The sequence below is a fragment of the Oryctolagus cuniculus genome, chromosome 7 (genome assembly GCF_051225735.1).
Source record: "Oryctolagus cuniculus isolate XC-2025 breed Fujian yellow rabbit chromosome 7, ASM5122573v1, whole genome shotgun sequence".
In the NCBI taxonomy this organism is placed as follows: Eukaryota; Metazoa; Chordata; class Mammalia; order Lagomorpha; family Leporidae; genus Oryctolagus; species Oryctolagus cuniculus.
This window is the reverse complement of record NC_142873.1, coordinates 165,127,134-165,146,649: the sequence shown is the minus strand read 5'-3', so window position 1 is coordinate 165,146,649 and position 19,516 is coordinate 165,127,134. Positions and strand designations below refer to the sequence as shown.

Genomic DNA, 19,516 nt, shown 5'->3' with positions numbered 1-19,516 from the left:
GTTAATCATTGCCGGCTTCTCCCTGCAGTTTCCCGAGCTCATTCCCAAGTCGCACTCAGACGCCCCAGTGCCTCGCTCCCCCTGTGCCTCTCCTGCCCCGGCTGTGGCCCTGTGCCGGCTGCCCCTGGCTCCGGGTCTGGGTCCTGCTGGCCTCTCCCTTCTCTCTGCTCCGTGTGCTCGGCTCTGGTTTCTGCTGTCACACCGACTGTCGAGAGTTCATCTTGTTCTCTGAGTAATCCCCGCCGTAGAATTCTCATTGTGTCCTGTGGTCGCATGGTTGTCTCACCGCGTTGAAGACATCAACAACAGCTGTTTTTATTTTCAAAGTTTTCCTGCTTGTGGGCTGCTAAGGACGCAGCCACACAGCCACTTCTCGGAGCCCATTTGGGGATGGGAGTTGAGACATTGTAGCAGAGTCCGCCAGGGCCGTGGAGGAGAAAATCTTTCAGTGCAGATGAGGAATGTGTAAAGTTAGTATCAGCTTATTTTTTTTTTAAATTTAGGGGGCAGGACCCAGTGCTGTGGCGCCGTGAGTTAAGCCTCCGGCTGCAGTGCCAGCACCCACAGGGGCACTGGTGCGGGTCCCGGCTGCTGCGTTCTGATCCAGCTCCCTGCTGAGGCTGACCCAAGTGCCTGGGCCCCTGACCCTCCTGGGAGACCCGGGTGGAATTCCTGGCTCCTGGCTTTGGCCTGGCTGAGACTTGGCTACTGTGGTCATTTGAGGAGTGAACCAGCAGGTAGATCCCTCTCCCTCTCCCTCTCCCTCTCCCTCTCCCCCTCCCCCTCCCTCTCCCCCTCCCCCTCCCCCTCCCCCGCCCCCGCCCCCTCCCCCTCCCCCCCCTCTCTCTGTCTCCCTCTCCCTCTCCCTCTCCCTCTCCCTCTCCCTCTCCCTCTCCCTCTCCGTCTCCCTCTCCCTCTCCCTCTCCCTCTCCCTCTCTTTCTCTGTTGCCTTGACTTTCATATAAATAACTTTAAAAAACTATCAAAAGTCTCTCTCAAAAACTCTCTTTAGTTTGTTCCATTTCAGAGAGGCAGAGAGAGCTCCCAGCTGCGCTCTCCAGGCACCCTCAGTGGCCAGGTTCCGCCAGGGTCGGGTGGGTCTGCAGCTGGGACCCGGGAGCTCCCTCCTGGTCTCTCGCAAGGGCTGCAAGGCCCCCAGCTCACAGCTCCCCCACCCCCAACAGAGGCCCCTTTGCTCTCTGCCTTTGTGCACCCCCACTCTGAGCAACCCCACCCCCAGCAGGCAGCAGGCGTGCCAGCACCATGCCCAGGGCCCTCAGCCACCATGACCTGAGCCGTCACTGCTGCCCCCCAGGGTCTGCATCACAGGAACAGAGCTGGGAGTCGAACCCGCACACTGCAGCGTGGAAGGCAGGTGTCCTAACCACTAGGCCAGACACCCACTGCGGGAGTGCCTAATGGTTTCTAATGATGATAGTTATGTATTTGTTTATTTATTTGAGAAAGAGAGAGATCTTCCACCTGCTGTTTCACTCCCTAAATGACTGCAACGGCCAGGGCTGGGCCAGGCTGAAGCCAGGAGCCAGGAGCTTCTTCCGGGTCTCCCACATGGGTGCAGGGGCCCAAGCACTTGCGTCATCTTCCACCGCTGTCCCAGGTGCATTAGCAGGGAGCCGGATCAGACGTGGAGCAGTGCCCAGGATGCCGGCGCTGCAGCCGGTAGCTTTACCTGCTATGCCACAGCGCCGGCCCCAACCCACGTGTGCTTTGAAATTATCCAGAGAAAGGCAAGAACCTGTGGGAAGGCAGGAGGAGTCTGGACGGGAAGTCAGGGAGCCAGGCCCAGGGACCTGAGCGCAGAGCCGAGGCCCCCCTGCGGTGTGGGGTGTGCGCGGGAGGGGCCTCTCAGGGCTGAGAACCTGGGCCTGCTAGGGGCCGGGTTGCCCAGGGTGGGGGTGCACAAAGGCAGGGAGAGTGAAGGGACCGAGTGCTGGGGTCCATGTCAGGTCTGAGGGGGGCTGGGGTGAGGCTCGCTCCTAGCGTGACCGACCCTACAGATGGCAACCCCCAGCCCCCGCCCAGAGCTTGCTTCCCCCAATGTGTCCCCACACACGGTGGCTGTTCAGGGCCAGCAGTAGCCACACGAGGTGACCTCGAGGTCTGCCCACAAGGTGTGTGGGCCCAGGGGCCTGCAAGGCGGGCCCTGGGCTTGTCCTCTGGAGCAAGGGCGCTGCTCCGCTGTGGGCGAGAACGCTGCGGCCCCGAGACACTGGGCTCACGTCAGTGGCCCCATCGCCCCCTCACTGCCCACCGCGCCCGCTGCCCCACCCCCTCCACTCTGCACCGATCAGAACAGATCCCGCCAATAGACTCCTCACGGCTCTGCCGCCCACTTCTCCCTGCTGTCCCCCAGGACGTGGTCCTCCGGTGTGGTCAAGGCAGGGAGGGGCCCACGGACGTCCTGGGAAGATGCTGACCGGCCCCGGGGTCTGCCCAGCATCTTCCAGGCAGAGACCAGGGGCCTGGCCTGTGACAGCTGCCAGCCCCTCCCGGCTGCCTGCAAGCCGCAGAGCTGGGCAGAGACAGGTGTGGTCGGCTTTTTGCCTTAGCTGGGCAGAGATGGGCGTGGCTGACTTTTCGCCTCTGCCCGTGGCCATGGCAGGAAGGGAGGATCCCCAGCCTGAGCCCGTGTCCGCACTGACCCCGCTTGTCTGCAGCCACCGCTCTAGCTTCCAGGAGTCAGGGTTTCCTCTCAGATCAGAACCGGGTCTCTGGGGCGCAGTGGGAAAGCTGGTTCCAGTCCCACCGTCCTGCTCCCATCTAGCTCCCTGCTGTGGCCTGGGAAGGCAGCAAAGGATGCCCACTGCGGGGGCCCCTGCACCCACGTGGGCGCCTGGCTTCATCCTGGCCCAGCCCTGGATGTTGTGGCCATTTGGGGAGTGAACTGGAGGTCTCTCTCTCTCTCATTCTCTCTCTCTCTCTCTCTGTCTACTCTCTCTCTCTGTTGCTCTGCCTTTCAAATAAACAAACATATCTTAGAAAGATGGCCGGTACTGCGGCTCGCTAAGCTAATCCTCCGCCTGCGGCGCCAGCACATCGGGTTCTAGTCCCGGTCGGGGCGCCGGTTCTGTCCCGGTTGCCCCTCTTCCAGGCCAGCTCTCTGCTGTGGCCCGGGAGTGCAGTGGAGGATGGCCCAGGTGCTTGGGCCCTGCACCCCATGGGAGACCAGGAGAAGCACCTGGCTCCTGATCAGCGCAGCGCACCAGCCGCAGCGGCCTTTGGAGGGTGAACCAACGGAAAGGAAGACCTTTCTCTCTGTCTCTCTCACTGTCCACTCTGTCTGTCCAAAAGAAAGAAAGAAAGAGAGAAAGAGAGAGACAGACAGACAGACACAGGTCCCTCTGTCCAGGGGCCAAAACCAGGTCAGAGAGTCGTGGATGACAGGTGGGGGAGGGGCAACACACGGGCCGTCCAGGGGCCTGGGCAGGGTTCCGGGCAGAGCCAGGCAGCTGGGTTGGTGTGTGTGTGTGTGTAGTGTCCGTGTGTGTAGCATGCGTGTAGTGTATGTGTGTGTGGTGTGTGTTCTGTCCGTGTGTGGGTAGTGTCCGTGTGTGTAGTGTCCATGTGTGTAGTGTGTGTAGCATGTGTGCAGTGTATGTGTGAGTGTGTAATGTGTATGTGTGGTGTGTGTACTGTCCGTGTGGGTAGTGTCTCTCAGGCTGAGCTGGCAGCGTTAGGCCGCGGCCTCCTTGTCTCGGGCCGGATCAGGGTCTCAGTGCAGTCCACAAGCTCAGGATTTGTCCATCCTGCAGGGCTGGGCTGGGGGCTTCAGGGCTGAGCGGTGAGAAACCCCCTGGCACCAGTCAAAGCCAGGGCTGAGTCAGGGCCTCAGGTGAGGCAGGGCTGTGGCGGGGTGGGGGCGGGGTCCCCAGTGAGGCTTCTGCCCTACACATCCGGGTTAATGGGGAGCAGGTGCAGACTCAGGCAAACAAAGGTGGGGTTGGCCTCGGTTTAACCCTTCCCTGGCCGCCCAGGGTCTGCAGGTGGGTCAAGGGGTGGGGCCCACAGCCCGGCTGGAGTGGGCAGGATGGGGTTGTGGCTGGGGAGGGATCGGTCAGATCCCCTTTCCCTTGCCGCCAAACCCCCTACTCTTCCTGGGCTCAGGGCAAAAGGAAACCCTGGGGCCTCCTCTTGGGGGCAGCTTTGCAGGAAACCTGAGCCTGGACAGGTGCAGGGAGACAAAGGCGGTGCCACCCCCGCCCCACCCCACGGGGCCTGTGCCCGGCCCAGCTGAGCGCCACCCCTTCCAGCCTGAGCCCTCCAGACTTGAGGGGTGTCTTCAGGCTCCATCCCCCACCTTCTCTTACCCCCCAGGGCCTGGGCAGTAGCCCCCAACAGGGCTGCAGGCGGCTGAGGGCCACCTGCCTGGGGACTCTGGGGAGACCGTGTCTGGCTGAGCCACAGCCTGGGGGCCACGGGACCCCAGGGAGGGTGCACACTCCCTTCCCCCAGGGACCAGCACGGTGGGTGTCGTCCCGCCCAGCGGGGAGGGGCTCTCAGGGGAGGTGGCACCGTCTTCTCAGGCACCAGCCCCCACCCAGGACCCCTCCTCTGACACCCAGGGCCCTGTGCTGCCTCTGCCCAGCCTCTTCCTCTGGGCTCCTTCTGCATGTGTCACACATGCAGTCACACACGCTCAGACACGCGTGTATCACAGGTGTGTGCACCTGGAGCCCGTCTGCCCTGCCCCTCAGTGCCCGCGGTCCGTCCCGGGCGCGTTCACCTCTGAGGGCTTCCTGCCTCCCCTCGCCTGGCACAAATCTGCAGGGCCCTGGGAGGCGGCGAGGCGGAGGCTCAGCCACAGGCCTGAGCATTCCTGGGGGAGGCCTGGCTGGGGCTGAGCTGCTGCTGACCCCTCTCGAGGCTCAGGGCAGGACTGGAAACCCTGGTCCTCCCAGGTCTATTCCTCCAGGAAGCCCCCCACTCCCACCCAACCCCAGCGGAATGGAAGGAAGAGGGGACAGAGCTGCCAGCCACGGGCGGTCAGGGCCTGAAGCTGCAGGACGGCCCCTGGGGGCCAGGCCTGGCTTTCCTGATCTGGGACCAACTTTCTGGAAAGCTAAGTGTGAATCCGGACACGAGCATCCTCTCCTGAGTCCTTCCAGCCTGCCGGTCGCTTGCAGCTCTTTCGCAGGGCCACACGGCTGGTTCCCAGGACCAGGCCCTATGTCCCCAGGCCCCCAAGTCCCCATGTCCCCCTATCTCCAGGCCCCCATAACCCTCTTTCCCCTGTCCCCAGGCCCCCATGACCCCCTGTCCCAGGCCCCCTGTCCCCCTGTCCCCCTCCCCCGTCCCCTGTCCCCCAGGCCCCCCGTCCCCCTCCCCAGGCCCCCTGTCCCCCTCCCCAGGCCCCCTGTCCCCCTCCCCTGTCCCCCGTCCCCCTCCCCAGGCCCCCTGTCCCCCTCCCCTGTCCCCCTGTCCCCCTCCCCTGCCCCCCTCCCCCATCCCCTGTCCCCCAGGCCCCCCATCCCCCTCCCCTGTCTCCCTGTCCCCCTCCCCTGTCCCCTGTCCCCCAGGCCCCCTGTCCCCCCACCCCCTCCCCTGTCCGCCAGGCCCCCTGTCCCCCTCCCCTGTCCCCCTGTCCTGTCCCCCTGTCCCCTGTCCCAGGCCTTTGTCTCCGAGGCCCCAGTTGATCCATGAGCCCCAGTGTCCCTCACTTCACCATCCAGGCTGTGGTCTTGGTGCCCAGGGCCGGCTCTGCATCACAGAACCCAAATGTCCAGCCGTGTGCCTCAGGCTGTGGTCAGGGCTGAGTGGGGACAGCTGCTCCCCAGCAGGGGGTCTCAGAGGGCCGGGACCCCCGAGTCTCCTGGGGAAGTCAGACTTCTTGACTGACTGCCACTCAGTGAGAGGCTGACACAGACCCGAGCCCTCCCTGGCACCTGCTGCCGTCCTGGGGGTGCCCTCTGCTGCTTGCTTCGGGGTTTGTCACAGAAAGATGGGCAGAGGAGGGAGGCTGTGTGCCCCCTACCACCATGCAGGCTGCCAGGGGCCATCTCTGGGCACGGACGGAAGCAAGCAAGGCTGGCAGCCTGGGCTGGACCCGTGGGCACCTCCACACCGGCAGGTGCAGTGCTGCGCCTCGGAGGGGGACAGGCTGAGCCGCGACCCCGAGGCTGGGCTGTGGACAGCTGCCCCTTCCTGGCCTCCTTCCTGGCACAGGATTCCACTTTTGCTTCGGGTGGGTTTCTGTGTTGAGCGTCAAGGAAACCCTCCCCTCTGGGATTGGCCACTCTGTCTCAGCCCCGCCCGGCCTGGGCCTCCCTCCCTGCCAGGCCATCTGAAGAAAAACGTTTGTGTTGGAGAGATGGAGATGGCGCTCCCATCCCCTGGCGACTCCCAAACTCTGACCACGGCCGGGCTGGGCCGGCTGAAGCCAGAAGCCCGGCGCTCTACCCAGCCCCCACGAGGGCGCACTGAGATCCCGACCCTGGCTGCTCCCTGGGGGCCCCGTGCCCTCAAGGATTCAAGAGCCAGATCTAAGGGGGCTGCGTCCAGCCAGGGCAGGGAGGGGACGGCGGCCTTGGGCTGTGGTGACTCTGTGGATGGACGCTGCCCTGCAAGACACGGACGCTGGGGGGCTGGGGCCACTGCATCCCCCATGCAGCTGAACCCCCCCAAGTACGTGGGACAGATGTCCGTCACCACTGGCAGCCCCCTGGGGATCCACAGTGACCACTGTGGGCTCTGCCACCTCTCCCTGCTGGAGAACGGGCCAGGACCTGCATTGACAGGGTGGCCCACCAGTGACTGTGGCCGGGCCTGGGGGTGTGGGGGTGGTGAGCACCTGTGGGGCCACCTCCGAGGAGCCTGAGGGGCTGGGCGGGGCCCCCTAGGCTGGAGCAACTGCCCTACGTGGAGGCCAGGGTCCCGAGGCTGTGTGTGTGCTGGGGGCAGCACCTGTGCCTATGGGAGGCAGAGGTGGCCTCAGCAGGTGGAGGCTGGCAAGGGTCAGGAAGGCCAGGGGCTGCCGTGGACTCTGGGAGGAAAGCTGCCCCAGGACCCGCCCTTGGTGTGGCCTGGCCCACCTGCTCAGGTGCTCCTGTACTCAGGGCTCTGGGTGCTGGGGCCTCCAGGGCCCACGTCTGATGCAACCCAGGTGCCAGGAAGCGGTTGTGACTGCCGGGCTGTTGCCACGGCAGGGAGCAGGCTCTGCCACCTGTAGCGCTAGGCGGCCAGCCCCTGGGGCCCCCTCAGCCCTCCAGGCCTCCAGCTGTCCAGACAGCTGGGAGCCCCAGATGCTCCGCCTTCCCATCCTGAGTGACGGGTCCCCGGAGGCAGGAGAGAGTCACAGAGCCACTGGGGACAGGCACAGCCTGCCAAGCACAGCCCCACTCTCCCAGCCGGGGGCCAGGCGGGCCACAGGGGCCGTGGCAGCACCTGGACCTTGGTCTGGGGCTGGGCGGGGCACAGGGTGCACTTTGCCAGGGGCTTTGTCTTTTGTGTGGAAGAAAAGTCACACAATGGAAACTCAGCTGCTTTAGGGTGGCGTTCACTGGGCAGCCACCCTGCCTAGCTCCAGAAGCCACCATCATCATCACCACCATCAAGCCCACTAGCCACTGACCCTGCCCAGTGAACTTGCCCGTCCTGGGGCGTCTCCAGCTGTAGACAGCTGTTCAGCAGGAGCCCTGGCCGGAGGCCGAGCCCCTGGTCATTGCTGGGCAGGCCTGGGCTTCAGCCCCCATGTGGGGTCTCCCAGCTGATTTGTGGGTGGGGTCTCAGCCTGGGCCAGCTGGGACACAGTCTCACAGAACCTGAGGACCTGGCCCTGGCTTGGCTCAGAGCTGGGTGCGGGGCGGGGGACCTGGCCAGGGCTCCTCATCCCAACCTGGAAGCCAAGCCAGCAGAAGCTCACTGGGACCTCAGCCGAGGGCGGGGCAGGAACAGTCCTCCCAAGGGTTTAGCAAAACCGGACACAGAGAAAGGGAGGGGACACTCAGGGACACTGGGCAGAGGTGGGGCGGCTGAGGGGTTAGGATGCTACTGTGGGAGCCAGGGGCCCAGATGACCCTCATGGGCAGGGCCAGAAGGGACCTGGGAGGCAGGAGTGGGGACGGGGGGAGGTTGGGAAAGAGTGGGGGGACCCTGGGAGGGATCTGTTGGCTCTCAGCTCTGCTGACCCCAGCTGACCTCCTCCCTGGCCCTGGCCCTGGCCTCGTGCTGTGCCTGCGCCCCCCCCCTTCCCCATTCCCACAAGGTCAGGTGCATCTGTGTCCACCTCAGGATGCCTATGCCCTGTGGGAGAACCTTCCGGAAGAGGGGCTGCGTGCCCACAACAGGGCTGGGGTGGGAGCTGTGGAGGCCAAGGGTCTTGACTGCAGGGAGCAAGTCCCTTAGGCCTGACCCAGGCAGGTCAGGGTTCAGAGGCCACTGGGAGCCAAACAAGGGCCAGGGTGCAGGGCACACGGCTGCCCCAAGACCCCAGGCTGGGAGGGCTGCTCTCTGGGGAGGCCCCTTTCGTCCACCCACCTCTGACCGGTGGCTCCCTCCCCCTTGCCCTCTCCCCCTCCCCCTCCCCCTCGAGCTGCATGCTGATGTGGGAGCTGCTGCTTTGGGAGGCAAATCTGGCCCTCACTCCTGTGGACCTGGGCGGGACTGAGCCTTCCATGGGCTGGGTGCCCAGTGGGGCTGGACGCGCCCACAGGGTTCAGGGCAGTGGCCTCAGAATGGGGAGGAGGGAGGTGGAGGGGGCATGGAGGCCACACTGCCTGGCCCGTAGCCCAGCCTTGCCCAGGGTCTGGAGGGGCCGTGGGTGGAGGAGGGGCGCTGCCTGCCCACTGAATGCTTCAGAGAGGCCTGGGGCAGAGTGGGTGGAGCACGGTGGGGCTGGGGTCCGGGGGTGGCTGCAGACCCCACTGGACAGGGGTGAGAAGCCGGGGGCAGCAGGGACACTGGCCTGGGCCAAGCCATGGAGCTCCAAGTGGCCGCTGGGTTTGGGCCTGAAGCTCACGGGGCCTCAAGCACCAGGGCTGGTCCCTTTCTCCCTGGGCAGGGGCGTGACCACAGGCTCCTGGGCCTCGTGCCCGCTCGCACGCACAGCCAGGCCCTGCCTGGTCCCCGGCACCTGCAGGAAGCCCCACCCACCCCGGCTGCTTTGTGTTTCTTCCTGGACTGCTGGTCAAGGCCCTGCCCCCACCTGAGAGAGCAGGCCCCAGGCCCGGGTCATGGCTGTGGCTCAGGGCAGACATGCATGTGGTCATCGTGTCCTCCTGTCCCCAGGGCCAGCCCCACTGTGTTTTTGTTTGGTTGTTTTGTTTTTTAAGATTTATTTATTTACTTGAAAGGCAGAGAGACAAAGAGGGAGGGAGGGACAGAGAGAAAGAGACAGAGAGAATCTTTCGTCTGCGGGTTCACTCCCCAATGGCCGGAGCTGGGCCAGGCCTCTGTCTGGGTCTCCTGCGTGGGTGGCAGGGGCCCAGGTCCCTGAGACATCGCCCACTGCCTCCCAGGGCACCTCAGCAGGAAGCAGGAGCTGGACTTGAGCCCAGGCACTGCACACGGGGTGCAGGGTCCTGACCGGTAGATGGATGCCCTCCCTCTGACGGTGGCCGTGGAGCCGTTGTCCCCGGGAGGCATCCACCGTCGTCTTGCTGGCCCCTGGCAGGGGACCTGCCCTGCTCGGCCCGACAGCCTTCAGCACCTGGTCCTCGGGCATGGATTCGGTTTACTGGTCCTGCTCGAGACCCCTGGGTTTCTGAGTCTGAGCCGGGGTTCGCAGTTCTGGAAAATCGCCCCTCAGCCCCTGCTGCCAGCGACCCTCCCGCCGGTGCCTGTCGTCCTCACACCTGGCTTTGCCCGGGGTCCTCACGTGGTCCTTTGGTTTCTCTTTAATCTCTGACTTCTGTTCTGGGGAATTTATTCCAAGTGTCTTCCGGTTCCCAACTTCTCTCTTCAGCCCTTTGACGCGCCGAGTGTCATTGGTTCTCGATCTAGCAGGTCACTTTATGGCTGTATGGTTTCCTTCTCCGTTCCTCCACAGGGCGTTGGCCGGCTCGGGTGTGGATCTGAGCTCCTGCCGGGCTCTCCCTTGTCTGCGCTTGCCCTGGCTCTAGCGAGTGATGTCCACGTCCTCGCAGCGCAGGACTCCCACACTGCGTCCAGCTCTGCACCTGGACTCCTGCCATAGGTTTGGTGTCCGGGAAGAAGGTGCTATCCCAACTTGGTTTTCTTCCCTGGGCACCTGGGACACGACCCAGGTCCCGACTTGAGGCTTCCTGGAGGACCCAGGGGCACGAGGGCCCACGGCAGGTTCACTCGTGCTGCACCCTCATTTACGGGTGGAAGCCTTTGAGGTTTGCAGGTGTTGAGGGAGGGTCCCTGTGGACACGCGCATGCACGCACATGCAGGCTGGCCCCTGAGCTCACAGTCCAGCGCCCAGCAGGCCGCCCATCGGTTTTCAGACTTCAGGGCTAAGGCCCAGAGCTCAGCGGCCCTGACGGCCGGACCCCAGGCCAGCCCAGCAGGATGTGCAGTGTCCCCAGAACAGGGCGACTTCCTGCCCTGGGCTTGTGGCAGCCAACAGCGGCCTGGGCCTGGAAAGGAGTGAGGAGGGGCCTCCTGCCCTGTGCAGCAGCCGCCGGGGCGGGAAGCACCTGCCCCTGGGTCCTGCCACGGGCTGGGAGGGGCCTCGGCCACTCAGAGCGAGCACCCTCAGGGGACGGTGCCCAGAGCAGAACCTGCACTCCTGCTTTGATCCCAAACTCTGGGGTCAGGCTCTGCTGCCCTTGGGATGCCGTGGCCCAGGCCGGGCTGACCAGCAGGCAAAGGGGCAAGCGGCCCCAGGCCCTTGCCCACCTCAGAGGACCAGGGACAGGACGGTGAGAGCAGAGGTCCAGGCTGAGTGTGGCCTGGGGCGTGCAGCGGGTCAGGTGCACATGGTCCTAGGCAAACCGTGTCCGAGGCCACCCACGCCTTCCCTGGCACGGCGGCCAGCAGCCCGAGTCACAGGTGTGGGGGCTGCACAGGCCGGGACTGAGGGACCCGCATGAAGTCGGGGCCTGGAGCCAGCCCTGTCCTGAGAACCTGAGCCCCTCCCAGCAGTGACTCCAGCACGTGGGACCCCCAGCCCAGCCCTGGGTCCCGCAGTGCCCAGGCCCTGTGGCGGCTGCAGCTGGCAGCCACGCAGAAAGTGGTCTGGACGCCGGAGGACAAAGGCCTTTTGTCCGGCCCACCGCGCCCAGAGGTCTTGGACTGGCTGGGGCCTGGGGTGGGGGGCCAGGGGCCGGGTCCCCCACACCAGCTGTGCTGAGGGCCCCAGTGTGCAGGGCTCTGGCCGCCATGGCCAGGTCAGGCCTCGAGGTGGAGCAGCCAGGCCCCCCTGGCCACCTCCCCCTCCAGCTACCATGGCGATGGCACACCCAGCAGGTGGCCGGCCACAGCCTAGGTCTGGTACCACCTGCCTGACCGGAGCCTGCACTCACATGCTGACCCATGGGGATGTTGCCCAGGGCTGAGGCCTGCTTCAAGACAGACCTGCGCTGGCCACCGCGACCTCCCTTGCCTCAAGGCCTCAGAGCTGGCCATCGGCAGGACCCGGTGGAGAGCTGCCGTCAGGTGGCCATGACCCAGGCTGGCTAGGAGGTCCCATCTCGCCAGGTGTGGCCTTTGACGTCCAGCTCAGGAGAGGCGGCCACAGGGCTGGGGCTGTCCTGTGAGTCCTGCAGAAGCTGGCCCTGCTCAGCGGTCAGGCCCCCTCCCCGGCCGGCTCTTACATGCCCACTGTAGGGAGGGCCAGGGGCAGCCACTACTGGGCCAGGAGCTGCAGTCAGCCAGGCCAGCATCTTGCTCTCTGAAGTGAGCACGTCCGGCCCAGCCCCACGCCGGGCGGCTGACCCTGCTCTGGCTGTCTGCTGCACTGGGCCCGCGCAGCCGCCACAGCCCGGTGGAGGGCTTTCAGCAGTGAGGCCTGGACAGGGGGTGCAGGTGCTTGGGCCTGGAATCCACCCCAGGGTGGGTGGGGTCCTGGCAGCGGTGAGGGGCGGTATGTCCTCCACAGCCTGTGGGGGTGGGGGCCAGGCGGAGGGTCAGAGGTCGCCAAAGCCCCAGGCTGTACTCTCTGGAGTGCGGGAGGAAGGTCCAGGCCAAGATGCCCCTGCCCCAGCTCAGCGCTCTGGGGTGGGGGGTCGTCCTAAGCCTTGTCAGCCCTGGCGTGCGCCTGGCACAGCCCCTGAGGGCCCGGGGGACAGGGCGCAGCCGCCAGGAGCTCGTTACGGAAAACTCGGGGCTAATTGCTGGGCCCCTGAGGTTCGTTAGGTGCCCTCCGGAGGCCCCAGGAACAAACAGCTCCCTGCCGGAGGCACATGGAAGCCTCTGGAAGCTTCAGTGGGGCCCTGCCCACCGGGCTTCCGCCCCCTGAGCCCCCAGTCCAGCACAGGGGTCTCACAGGAGACCCCAGAGCTACGTGAGGGCGGCCCACCCGCAGCCGTGGGTCTGCGGTCGGTCAATCCCAGGGTTGCGTGGGGGGCAGCGCGGGGCACAGCTGCTGGGGCGGGCACAGACCTGACCGAGACACCTGGCTGCCCGTCCATGGCAGCCGGGGGCGGGGCCGGCCCCCAGCCCCATCTGAAGCAGCCTCAGAGGCACCTGTGGTGCTCAGGTTTTTGTTCAGCCTCGCTGGGCCACGGCCGAGGTGGGGGGAGGGACGTGTGGAGCCTGCGTCACCCGAGCGGCCTCCCTCCCGGCCTATGGGAGCCCGGGGGACACACCTGTCGGCGGCCGAGAGCAGAGATTGGCCGCCCGGGAGCAGGCACCTGCGCGGGGCGGGCCGAGGGGCCCCTTGTAAGGCCTGCGGGGGCCTCGCCCCTCTTCCCTGGCAGCGCCCGCCCACCCCTCCCATTGTTCAGGGGCCGAGAAGCTTCCCGCTTGCTTTTGTGCCGGTGGCGAGCTCCGCCTAGCCTTCTCGTACCTGTCTGCAGGTGGGGAAGGCTGGCCGCAGGCCCACCGGCTTTGGGAGACCCAAGCGTGGCTCGCGCCCTGCCCTGTGCAGGGACGGCGCTGGCCGCGGCCGGGGGCGGGAGCGACCTCCAGCTCTGCTTCTCGGCTGCCGGAACCAGTCTGGGCAGGTAAGGGCGGGCGGGCGGGAGGCCCGGCTGTGCCAGTCCCGCCGTGGCTGCCACGGAGGACGGGGCGATGGTGACAGATGGGCCTCGGCACCCCAGCCGGCATGTGGGGAGGCTTCCGCATCGGCGGACAGAGTGAGGCAGGCCCTTGGCTCCCGAGGGCCGGGTGGGACCCCAGGGCTGGGACATCGCTGGGTTCCGGGTGTGGAGCCATCTTGGCCGGACGTGGGAGCTGCCTGGCCCCACAGGCCACGTACTGGGGGCCAGGTGGATGTGGGCTGCAGCCTCGGGTGGAGGGCAGACCCCAAGGGAGTGGACGGTCCCCATCGTCCCTGGCGACAGCACCTTCTAGAAGCTTCTGCAGCAGCCACTGACATCTGAGGTACCGCGTCCCCCGACCCAGGGGCGGTGGCCTGGAGGTGGGTGTGGGGCCTCTGGCTGGATTTCCTGGGGAGGCTTCCATCCGCCGTGTGGGCAGCAGTAGGCCGGGCCGTGCTGGTGGCGACGGCCTGGACATGGCCCCTGCTCGGGGCAGCTCGGGCAGCACCATCTGGTGGGGGCGGCTCCCTGTGCCCCCGCGCGGGGGTGCGGCCCCTCTGCCGGGCAGTCCAGCTCACTGCGCTCTGTGCTCCCGCTGGCCCTCAGGGGTCTCCCAGGGCGACGTCCGGCACAGCGAGTTCTGCGGCCGCCAAGCTTGGACAAAGCCTGGTGATCTGCAGAGACGGTGTTTGTGGGCGTCTTGTGCGTGTCTGGGACGACAGCACACGGCCCCAGGAGGAGCCGTGTCCAGGGTGGCCGGGGAGGGACCATGGGCGACGCCTGCCGCCCGCGGTGAGGGAGGAATGGCGGCTCGGCCACACAGCCACACCGCTCTAGGAGTCAGCCGGGCGCAGACGGGGCCGCCCCCTGCACCGCCACCCTACGGGGGTGGGGGAGGGTGTCAGGGCTTGGTGGGCTCGCCATTAAGACTGGGGCAAGTTAACCGCGAGTGAGTCTCACACGGAGGACGCACTCCTGCCCCGGCTGGGCCCCCGGGGGCGCTGGCTCTGTGGCTGGGGGGGCTCCTCCCTGGATGTTCCCGTGCTGGGCCTGGCCACAGCCCCGATGATTAACCAGGCCGTAGGGCGGGCTCTGAGGGGGCGCGGGAGGCGCTGCCTCGGCAAGGCTCTCCACTTCCTGGCCGGCGGCCACCGAAAGGCTCGGCCATATTCTCTTCCCTCTTGTCGGCCCGCACCCCTGTGCCAAGCAAAGCTGGAGCCATGTCCGCCCCCTGCAGGCTCCGAGCTCCGTCCTTGAACTTGTCCTCTGCCTGTCCCGGGCCCGGCCATGCAGTTCGAGGCCCCCAGGTAAGCACAGAGTTGTGGTTGAGCCTGCTGGGCAGTGGACGCTGGTGTCCGGTCCCTCTGGCCCATGTCAGGCCAGGCCAGCCTGGGCCCTCGGTGTTCCTGTGTGTCCAAGGGCACTGCGGGCAGCAGGTGTACTCCAGAGCCGTGCCACAGGAATGAGCGTGGCCTGTGTCCCCGTGGCTGGGGCTGTGAGGGGAGGCAGCCAAGCACCTGCCCCCAGCCCCTCCCAGCCTGGCAGCCAAGACTGGGGCCTGAGACCCGTGCCCTGGTGCCCGTAGCTCGCAGACAGCGAGGTTGAGGCTCTGATTTTGGGGGGGTGGGGACAGACCTGTGCCCATGAGAGTGCTGGGCAGGGTATCAGGCAGTGGGCTGGACCCCTGAGCCCCAACAGAGTCCGTCAGCTGCTGGGTCCTGCGGGCACGGGGGCAGGCCTGGATGGGGGCAGATGGCCGGGCCCTGAGCCCCTCCCTGCAGCCTCTGTGGGTGGAAGGTGCCAGAAAACCGAGGGCATGCCTGGGTGGGGATGGAGAAGGTGGGGATGCCGCAGGCTGGGCCCTCCGGGCTCTGAGCAGGCGCCTGGGAGCTGTGTTTCGGGCTGTGACCGCCCACAGCGAGGGCCAGGTGCAGGCACAGGGCCCCCTCTGTCCCCCGCCCACCTTCAGACCTGTAGCTCTGGCCGGGAGTCAGTGGGAGGAAGGGCACAGGCCTCACCACTCTGCTCCCAGTCTCCAACCTCTCCTGGGCTGTTGAGGGCCAGGCGAGGGCTGGGCAGGGAGCTGGCCATCGGGGCACCCACAGCTGTGGCCCCTGCAGCCTCAGACCCAAGAATGGACCACACCAGGGACTTCCAGGGGCTGGGCCTGCTGCCAGGCCTGGGAGAGGCTCTGGCTCCTCTCCCTCAGGCCCCCTTGGGTGTCGGTCCTAGCTCCAAGCACTGGGGCCCAGCTGTGGCTCCCCCTCCTGGGACGTCCACAGGCCCAGGAAGCCCTGGCCCAAGTCCACCCTCCAGTTGGCTCTGTCCTGTCGTGGCCCTGTCCCCACCTCCAGTAGCTCCTCCCCCTCAGGGTCCCACTCTTCTTGACCCCCAGTGGGCGGCCCCAGACCCCTCGGGTGGCCGTGGCCATCTTACTGGGCAGCATTGGATGGTGACTGGTCTCTAATACTGCCTGGTAATGATGGCGGCGGGGCCCAGCACGCAGCAAAGGGGCCGCCCCGCAATCCTGCCAGGGCCCTGGGCAGAGGCACCCCTCCCCCACCCAGGAACCCCCAGAACACAAGGGTTGCTGACGGCACTGGGGGGTCTGGCCCTGCCCACAGCGCCCTGGGCAGGTGCAGCTGCCACACCTGGAGAGGGAAGGCCCAGCCTGCAGCTTCCTGGCCCCAGATGGCTTCGCCGGGAGCCGCCTCGCCCGGCCTGGCCTCGGGGTGGCCAGTTCTCCCCAACAGCCCCCTTGGCTTCCTGCCGCCCACCTGCCGTGGCGGTGGCCCAAGGTCTCCCTGCTCCAGAGCAAGCAGGATGGCTGGCCTCGGGGTCTCCGCGGCTGCCTGGCCTGCCCTCGGGCCTCTGTGGGCATCTTACTGGACAGTGCTGGATTCTCGGCATGGCTCTAACACTGTCTGGTAACGATGCTCACCGCTGTCCCACGCTCATCGGCGCCATCCAAGCTCCAGGACGCTGGGATGGGTGGGGGCGGCGCGGCCCCTCCCCAGGTGGGTGGTGGGGCTGCCTGGCACCAGGGTGCGGCCCCCTCACACCTCCAGCTGTGGCTTCCCTGCCAGGCAGGACCCCTCCCCCGGGGACCCTGGCCTGCGGGGGCAGGTGGGGTGGGCTTCCAAGCCTGAGGACAAGGAGTCTCCATTCCCTCCCTGGGGCCGCGGGGGCGGGAAATGTGGCCAAAGCCCAGAGGCCAGGGTTACCCATGGCTTCCCCTTTTGATCTGAGGCCGGGACGCAGGGCCTGGGAACCCCACCCTGCACCAGGCCCCAGCTGGCCTCTCCTGGGGGGAGGGGTTATTCATTAACCCAACCGAGAGCAAGGGCAGGTGGCAACCTCTCCCGGCTGCGCTTGCGCCCACCCCTGGGCCGGCAGCTGCCTGGGGCCCGAGCCTGGGAGCCGCCAGCCTTACCCCCACAGCACGAGCTCCAGGGCCGCCTGCTCTGCCACGCTGCCTGCCCACGGGCGTCTTACCAGACACGGTTAGATCTGGGTCCTGCCGTCTAATACTGTCTGGTAACCCGTCCGTCCGCCGGACCCTCGCCACGCCGCCCGCGGGCCGAGCCCTGGCCTCCAGGACCTCAACTGCCCCATCCCACAGTGGCTGTGACCCCTGACAGGCACATGCAGAATCCCACGTCCTGGCTGTCCCCAGCCCCCTCCTTCCCCTGAGAACCGGGGCTGCTCTGTGATAGGGGCTGGGAGGGAAGCCCCTCCCCAGGGAACGGATGTCACACCCCCCCAGACCAGGCCCTGACCCCAGTGCCTGGGTGTGATGTCACACCTCCCAGACCTCAACTCTGCATCTGGGACAGGGCCTGGGCGCTAGCCCCGCCCCTGTCGTGCCCTGAGGGATGGCAGTGTCCTGGACAGCTCCGAGGGCCCCTCCAGCCTGCGCCACACTTCCTGTGCAGCTAGGAGAAACCCCAACAGAGCGACTCAGGAGCCCTCAATAAACGGAGTGGTCGTGACATCATACCTGCGTCAGGTCCTGATTTTATTCATGCCCAGGGCTCACCTGCAGCCTTGCACAGGACAGCTGAGGACACGGCCCAGCCCCTCCCCGCCTGCACTGACGGAGGCCTGGCCGGTTCTCCACACGGGGGATGGGGAGGAAGCCCTGACCCACACAGGGCAGGTTCAGTGTCTAAGCCCTTGGGCCTTCCTTGGTAGGGGCAGGGCCCCCTCCCCAGAACCCCGTGGGGGGCCCAGGGTGTCTGGGATGAGGCCCTTGAAGTGATGGACGGGGCAGGGTTGGACAAGGGCCCTCCCTGGTACTCACCCACCCAAGCTCAGCACCCTCTGGGAAAATGGGGCCTCCGGGGGCAGGTGCCTGGACCTCGCCCCTGCTGCTCTGGGGGTGAAACCTCCTGCCCCAGGGCCCCCGACAGGACCACCAAGCTCTGTGAAGCAGGGGGACCGCCAGACTCTAGGAGTGGGGGCTGGGAGAACCCCAGCCCTGGCTTGGTGGTCCCTCTTCCAGGCAGGACTCTCAGTGGGACGGATGGAGCCCTGTGGACCCCTGTGGACCCCGGCCAGCAGGTGAGACTCCACGTGGGGAGGAGTGGGGGGTACCCTCGGGGCGAGGATGGGTTCCAGGGGAGGTTCATTTCCTGGGGCTGCCAGGAAAAGCTGCTACAGAGAAATCACACACGGGGCCAGTGTTCTGGCGCAGGCGCTTATAAGACCCCACCTGCGACGCTGCCATCCCATGTGGGTGCCGGTTCGAGTCCCAGCTGCTCCACTTCCTGTCCAGCTCCCTGCTAACATGCCTGGGAAAGCAGCTGAGGATGGCCCAAGTGCTTGGCCCCACACTGTGTGGGAGACCCAGAAGGAGCTCCAGGCTCTGTTTCCACTTGGCCAAGCCCCGGCAGGCACAGCCATCTGAGTTGTGAACCAGCCAATGGAAGTGCTCTCTCTCTCATTTATTTGAAAGAGAATCTCTTGGCCGGCGCCGTGGCTCACTAGGCTAATCCTCCGCCTGCGGCGCTAGCACACCGGGTTCTCGTCCCGGTTGGGGCGCTGGATTCTGTCCCGGTTGCCCCTCTTCCAGGCATGTGGCCCAGGAGTGCAGTGGAGGATGGCCCAGGTCCTTGGGCCTTGCACCCCATGGGAGACCAGGAGAAGCACCTGGCTCCTGGCTTCGGATCGGCGCAGCGCACCTGCTGCAACGTGCCGGCCATGGTGGCCACTTCGGGGGTGAACCAATGGAAAAAGGAAGACCTTTCTCTCTGTCTCTCTCTCTCACTGTCTAACTCTGCCTGTCAGAAAAAATAATAAATAAATAAATAAATAAAAGCACTCTTGGTGTGAGCGTTTGGCCTAGTGGTTAGGACCCGATGGAGCTCCAGGCTCCTGGCTTCAGACATTTGAAGACTGAACCAGTGGACGGAGGACCTCTCGGGGTCACCCTGGAGGGTCATGAGGACAACAGAAGAACCAGGTGAGGGTCAGAGGTCATGACCCCAGCAGTGGGGGTGCACCCAAGGGTTAGAGACCCCTGCCCAGTCCACCTAAAACCCGCAGGGCTCTGCTGGATCACGGTTGCCAGGTAACCATTGCTGGGAGACAGTTGCCAGGTCGCCACTGTTGTGTCCAGCAGAGGGCTCTCACGACCTCGCCAGGCAGGTAAGAGGGACAGGCCGGCCGCCAGTCTGCACCTGCGCTCCTGCGCCCCCCTCGGCCACCAGACCTGGGCCCCTGCCTGAAGCAGAAGGCCGGCGGGGGAGGGGAGTGGACAGGGAGGGGGTGGGGCGGCTGGGCTGGGCACTCTCAGGACCACCTGCCTCCTGTCTCCCTGAAGTCCGCGGGCCCCGTGTCTCTCGCAGTCCCTGGCCAGAAGGCGCCGGCTTCCATGCACGGCAGCTCCTCAGAGCCCGCGGCAGTGTGCGGGCAGAGGCTGATCCGTGCGCGGTCTCTGGTCACTTGTTCCCAGGTCTGGGAATACTTCGCGTGTCCCTTCCCAGGGGGCGGCCTCCTGCCCGCCCGTCTCACCAGGTAAAAACCTAGAGTTTGCCCCGCCGGCTGGGCAGCAGGTCCACGGCGCCCCCCGCAGGGCCAGGCCTCGCCCCCGCGAACCACACCGGGTGGTTTCAGGCTGGCGTGGCCTCCGGGGCAGCGGCGCCTGGGGCTCCTGACCCTTGGGCCCCTGCGTCCTCCGCCTGGTGGCGCTGCTCACAGTGCGTACAGGAAGTAGCCATGCAGTCCACTCAGGAACCTGGCGTGCGAGCGACGGAAGAGCCGAGGCTGCCTGGGGCTCCTCCGGCCGCGGCCAGCGCGAACCTAGGCCTCCAGAGCCCTCACCCCTGGACCCTCCTCCTCCCGCCTGCCTATTGCAGGCGCCTGCCGAAGCCCCAGATCTGCACCTGCAGGC

The 19,516-nt window shown here is 66.3% G+C and overlaps 1 long non-coding RNA gene across 4 annotated transcripts; it reads left to right on the top strand.

Moving 5' to 3' along the window:
* Positions 1–12,765: 12,765 nt before the first annotated feature.
* LOC149125866 (uncharacterized) lies at positions 12,766–18,444 on the top strand. Of its 4 annotated transcripts, XR_016211344.1 has the most exons (5): positions 12,766–13,086; positions 13,426–13,502; positions 14,360–14,429; positions 17,627–17,685; positions 18,197–18,444. It is a non-coding gene; the product is annotated as an uncharacterized LOC149125866 (long non-coding RNA). The 4 variants fall into 4 exon arrangements; XR_016211342.1 differs by lacking the exon at positions 13,426–13,502 and having other exon boundaries at positions 12,788–13,086; XR_016211345.1 differs by lacking the exon at positions 12,766–13,086 and having other exon boundaries at positions 13,093–13,465.
* The last annotated feature ends 1,072 nt before the right edge of the window (positions 18,445–19,516 follow it).